This window comes from Rhinopithecus roxellana, chromosome 9 (genome assembly GCF_007565055.1).
Source record: "Rhinopithecus roxellana isolate Shanxi Qingling chromosome 9, ASM756505v1, whole genome shotgun sequence".
Classification (NCBI taxonomy): Eukaryota; Metazoa; Chordata; class Mammalia; order Primates; family Cercopithecidae; genus Rhinopithecus; species Rhinopithecus roxellana.
The window spans coordinates 10,634,398-10,640,507 of NC_044557.1; positions in this window are offsets into that span (position 1 = coordinate 10,634,398).

Consider the following 6,110-nt stretch of genomic DNA (forward strand, 5'->3'; position numbering starts at 1 on the left):
TTGAGCAATGATCTAAATAATTTAAGCTGAAAATAAATGTCTTTGTTTTGTTTTAGTTTGCTTTGGTCTCAAATCTTTCCCTGGAGTATGAAGAAAAAGTAATTAAAAACTATTCATGGAGTAAGTACTTTAATGTGTCTGCCTCTGAGGCTCCAGGCCAAGATCCTCTTGGTCTTTGTCATCAAGAAGATTGTTGGCTCAGAGAGAGGATGACAAACAAACACTTTCGTTCAAAATGAAATGTAATTTCTAGCAGCCCAATTTGCAATTGCAAAAATATGGAACCAGCCTAAATGCCCATCAACTAACGAGTGGATAAGGAAAAAAAAAAAAAGAAAAAAATGTATGTATACACACACACAATGGAATACTACTCAGCATAAAACCCAACAAATAATGGCATTCACAACAATCTGGATGGGGTTGAAGACCATTATTCTAAATGAAGTAGCTTAGAAATGGAAAACCAAATATCATGTCTTCCCACTTATAAGTGAGATGGTATGAAGATTTGGAGGTAAGCTATGAGGACGTAAAGGCAGAATGATATAATGGAATTTGGGGACTTGGGAGAAAAGGTGGGAAGTGAGTGAGGAATAAAAGGTTACATACTGGGTGCAGTGTACACTGTTCAGGTGACAGGTGCACCAAAATCTCAGTAATCACCATTTAAGAGCTTATCCATATAACCAAAACCCACCTGTTCTCCGAAAACTATTGAAATAAAATCAAAGTGAAATGTAGTTTCACTTTTGGTGCAAAAGTAATTGTGGTTTTTGCCATTACTTTTAGGTTGCTGCAATTACTTTTGTACCAACTTAATAAAACATGAAAAAGACTGTAATTGATGACTTATGCTTTGGGGCAAAGTGACTTCAAATAAGGTTTTCAAAAATAGAGATGCCATAATTATTGTTATACTTAATTTATCCTCAAAAGTTTATTAAAATTTTTTTTCTCACTAGAAAGTATTCTACAGTCATGTATCTCCACACCTTTCCTTGTACACAATTTCTGCCCCAGGTATGAGCAAACTCAGTGGAGTCAGCAATCCCTCTCTCCTTTAACTATGTTATTACTTTTTCAGCAGGTGCAGACATTCCTTGGCTAGTTGTCTCAGCAAATTTATGCACCGAGATTCCATCCAAACTCATATTTTAATTACCCTAAACCAGAGAACGTGGTTTCTATTTCTTTATTGGTCCCAATGTGCCTGGAACATGGCTGGGCCCATTAAATATTTGTGGAATGACTGAGTAAAAATTAAAGAAGATTCTGGAGAATCTGCAACATATCTATGAAAAACTCAAGAAGTGATAGGTTATATTAGTATTATCCAGAGTGTTTCCAATTCCCTTTCATTGCCTGTAGCTCTCCGCACATCTAATCTCCCTAAGAATCACTTGGCTCGTGGTAGGATTCAAAACTGAAACTGAAATTTGAATGATTTCATCAGTGTTCTCTAGGTCTGTAACAAAAGTCCAGGGGAAAATTCTCTAGTTTCCAGTAAATTCATCATTGAATTCACTCCTTACTTTGGCTTTTACTGTGTTGAAACTTTAGCTAGTCAAATGGATTTGAATTTGAATCTTAAAGTCTTTCTTTACCTTTGATTATTGCTGTGCTCTATGGGTTTAATGATCTTGAAGATAATAACTTTGAAGTCTAGTTTCATTAAAAAGTTTTTAAGTTATTGGATAACTTCTGAATGTATCTATATAGCAAAAGTAAAATGGGCAGCTGAAGGCATCACACAGATGGTCTGAATCATTCAACAGCCTTTCTGTTGGCAAAAGCGGTATTTTGTTGTAGTTTAGGTCCTGTTTGGCTCTGATGAATTGTATTCTACACTGAGATCTTCTTCAGCTCATTCATCCGCCTCCTCTTTATTTAATTTTGGTTTTCATTAAAGCTAATATTGCAAAAGAATCTCCCAAGGTTGTCATTTATAGCCAGCAATGGAAGAAAGCTGTCTCCATCTCATCTCTCAGCATTCCCATCCATTTGCCTTTGAACGTGTGGCCGGAGGACCTAGGCGGCTGTCAGCCTCTAAGAGAGACCCACATTTGTCTGTATTTCAGTTTATCTATAATGGTGCAGCCTAGAAAAGCGCTAATAATACCATTGTGATCTCACAGTGGAGCTCCTGAAACTATATATTCATCTTAGTATTGCCTATTACTTTGAGGCAAAGTAGATGCTTCATAAATATTAAATAAAAAGGAGATTAATTCAAGATGGATTAGAGACTTATGTTAGACCTAATACCATAAAAACCCTAGAAGAAAATCTAGGTAGTACCATTCAGGACATAGGCATGGGCAAGGACTTCATGTCTAAAACACCAAAAGCAACGGCAGCAAAAGCAAAAATTGACAAATGGGATCTAATTAAACTAAAGAGCTTCTGCACAGCAAAAGAAACTACCATCAGAGTGAACAGGCAACCTACAGAATGGGAGAAAATTTTTGCAACCTACTCATCTGACAAAGGGCTAATATCCAGAATCTACAAAGAACTCAAACAAATATACAAGAAAAAAACAAACAACCCCATCAAAAAGTGGGCAAAGGATATGAACAGACATTTCTCAAAAGAAGACATTCATACAGCCAACAGACACATGAAAAAATGCTTATCATCACTCGCCATCAGAGAAATGCAAATCAAAACCACAATGAGATACCATCTCGCACCAGTTAGAATGGCAATCATTAAAAAATCAGGAAACAACAGGTGTTGGAGAGGATGTGGAGAAATAGGAACACTTTTACACTGTTGGTGGGATTGTAAACTAGTTCAACCATTATGGAAAACAGTATGGCAATTCCTCAAGGATCTAGAACTAGATGTACCATATGACCCAGCCATCCCACTACTGGGTATATACCCAAAGGATTATAAATTATTCTACTACAAAGACACATGCACACGTATGTTTATTGCAGCACTATTCACAATAGCAAAGACTTGGAATCAACCCAAATGTCCATCTGTGACAGACTGGATTAAGAAAATGTGGCATATATACACCATGGAATACTATGCAGCCATAAAAAAGGATGAGTTTGCGTCCTTTGTAGGGACATGGATGCAGCTGGAAACTATCATTCTTAGCAAACTATCACAAGAACAGAAAACCAAACACCTATGAGAATGTTCTCACTCATAGGTGGGAACTGAACAATGAGATCACTTGGACTCGGGAAGGGGAACATCACACACTGGGGCCTATCATGGGGAGGGGGAGGGGGGAGGGATTGCATTGGGGAGTTATACATTATATAAATGATGACTTGATGGGTGCTGACGAGTTGATGGGTGCAGCACACCAACATGGCACACGTATACATTTGTAACAAACCTGCACGTTATGCACATGTACCCTAGAACTTAAAGTATAATAAAAAATAAAATAAATAAAAAAAATATAAAAAAAATTAAAAAAAAGGAGAGAAAGGGAGGGGGGATCGAGAGAGGCGTTTTGTGTGGTGCGAAGCCATTCAAACTGTTCAATAATAATTTTAGAAAATATATTTTATGCAACAAAAACTATACATGGTGCTATGAGTACCCTCTCAGGGTGACCCTTAGGAAGAGCAGTTTGCCTTTGGCAAGAGACTTTGTGGGGTTTTCCCAGACATCAGCATGGAGGTGCAGGCACTAAATAAGCTTATAAATCATCAGCTGATATATTTTGAAGTCATGATAAATTGTGTGCTGGCAAGAATTAAACATGAAACAATAACGAGTCTACATGAAATGATTAAAAGCTGTGAATGTTAAATTTGCTGCTGAAACTTCCCACCAATGGAAAAAATTTAAATACTTTAAGTTGTGTAATTACATGGATTGCAAGTGCATGAGAAAAACACAGTGACTGGATGCATCTGCGCTTCCTAATGCAACATCTGTCCTTAAAGATCAAGCATCAGGAAGCATCCTAATACCATGATGAAACACCTCCATATCACTCCAGTCAACACAGGGGAGCAGGTGCCCAGGATAGAACCTTGCCTTGGGCCTCAAGTTTTGTCTGTGAAGAACTCCAGCTGGTGGGGTCATTGAAACAGAGGCTCCCTTTGTCTTGGAGACCCAATCCTGCCAGGACCTTCTTTGCCCCTGCTGTACTGATGTTGGGAAAATAAAACTGCATAGTATTGTGTGAAATATACTTCACGCTGCCTGGGACTCTAGAACACAGGGTGGTAGGGAAGTTCAGAGAACGTGTGTGTGAGGGAAGACTCAGCCTTCCCTGCTGATGCCCTGCCTGTCTGCTGGCAGAGGCTGGACCAAGAAGTCTGGTAGGCACAGAACTGTACCTCCATCCTTCCCTGCCCTTCCAGATCCCTGGGAAGCCCTCCTGGTTGTACAGACTAAGCGCTCCAATGTAAAATGAACTAAATACCTGTTATGTGGTACACTTTTTACATTAAAAGTGCTAATCATCCTGACAGTCCAATAATATTAATTATAAACTTCCCAATTTTGCCGATGAGTAAAATGAAACCAAAGGTCACAGAATTAATAAACGATAGATTTGGTCCTTAAATGGAACAAGCTACATTCTTCTACGCTAATTGGTTCAGTATTTTCTGTCCCATATTAATTGAAAAAAAAAATTTGTTTAAAACACTAGGTTTTCAAAGGCAGCAAACCCCAGGCACCAGAGAATATCCTTAGAATACTCTCTAAAATCTAACCCTAGGCAATGTGCAGCTGAACAAAAATAACTCCAGAAACAAATTTTATTATTTTCCCCTGAGACAAACCAAAGGCATTAAAAATAACTAAGAAATAAACTTGTACGTTTATGAAAAGTCACCGCTCATTTTAAAATTTTGACTTCGCTATTTCCTCTATTACCTTAAGTGCATATAAATCAGTCTTTCCAGCAAGTGTGAGTGTGCTCAGAAAAGTGTGTTAGACTGTTCCCAAGTCTAACTCTATTATCACATTTCTCTCCCAACTCAGGTGTTGTAAAAAAATAGAAACCAGTCTCATAATAAATTGCTGCTGCAAGTTACTCTTTGTTTCTATCAGTGATCTACTTTTGTATATTGTCTGCTATTTTATAGTATGAACAAAAACTATCTATTGCTGGCATGTGGTCATAATTATATGACATTTAAAAGTACAAAATGGAAATACCAATTAAAAACAAAAATTCATTACCAAATAGAAATATCCATTATTTGCATTATATGTATAAAAAAACCAAAAAGATTAAACAAACGTTCCCTTTTTTATTGAGTATCATGCTTCTGCTATTAAATTGTCCTGATCATCTGAAAGGCAATGAAGTGAGTAATAAGATGAAGGCTTGAACCCTTCTCCATCACGTAGGAGGTGACTTTAGGCAAGTCACACTCTTAGCAACAAGGAGATTGAGCCAGCATATTTCTAGGGCCCTTCCTATATTAAGGTTTTTGATTCCATGACTACCACAGTTCTGCATTTTCACTCAGATATTTAGTGGACAACTAAGAGATTCTAGATGCATCAGGTGTGTCTGATCTTGAAATTCCAATGAATTTTCCTAATAATCAGTGGCAAATGCAAAGGGAGCTAAGTTTTCCATTTCAAGCCTTCTCCCAGCCCACAACTCAAGGCTAATAAATCTATGAATTATCTATGACTCATAGTCATAGCATTTATATAATGATACACTGCACAAGTCAAGAGCCTTAGCACTTTTAAGGTATCTTTGGCAGGCAATTCTCAAGGTTGAGAAACATCGTATTAGGACATACTCAAAACATGGTCAGAGTGGGAAGATGATGATACTTGTGAGTGAATCAGGGGAGGAAATGTTGCTACATTTGATTCCCTTGAGCAAGGACGATAGGCAAAATTCTGGATCTGATATCCAGGCGTAATGTGTGGTGGGCAGAGGTAACCTCAAGGGAATGGGGATGATTGTTAACCCAGCCTCCCTGGAAATGCTCTTATCAGCCAATTTGGACCAAGTCAGCTCCTCTAAGAAGATGACGGGGGAGGGTCCCTGAGCCCAAGAGACTGAGGCTGCAAGGAACTATGATCATGTCACTGTGCTCCAGTCTGGGTGACAGAGCAAGACCCTGTCTCTAAAAACAAACAAACAAACAAAC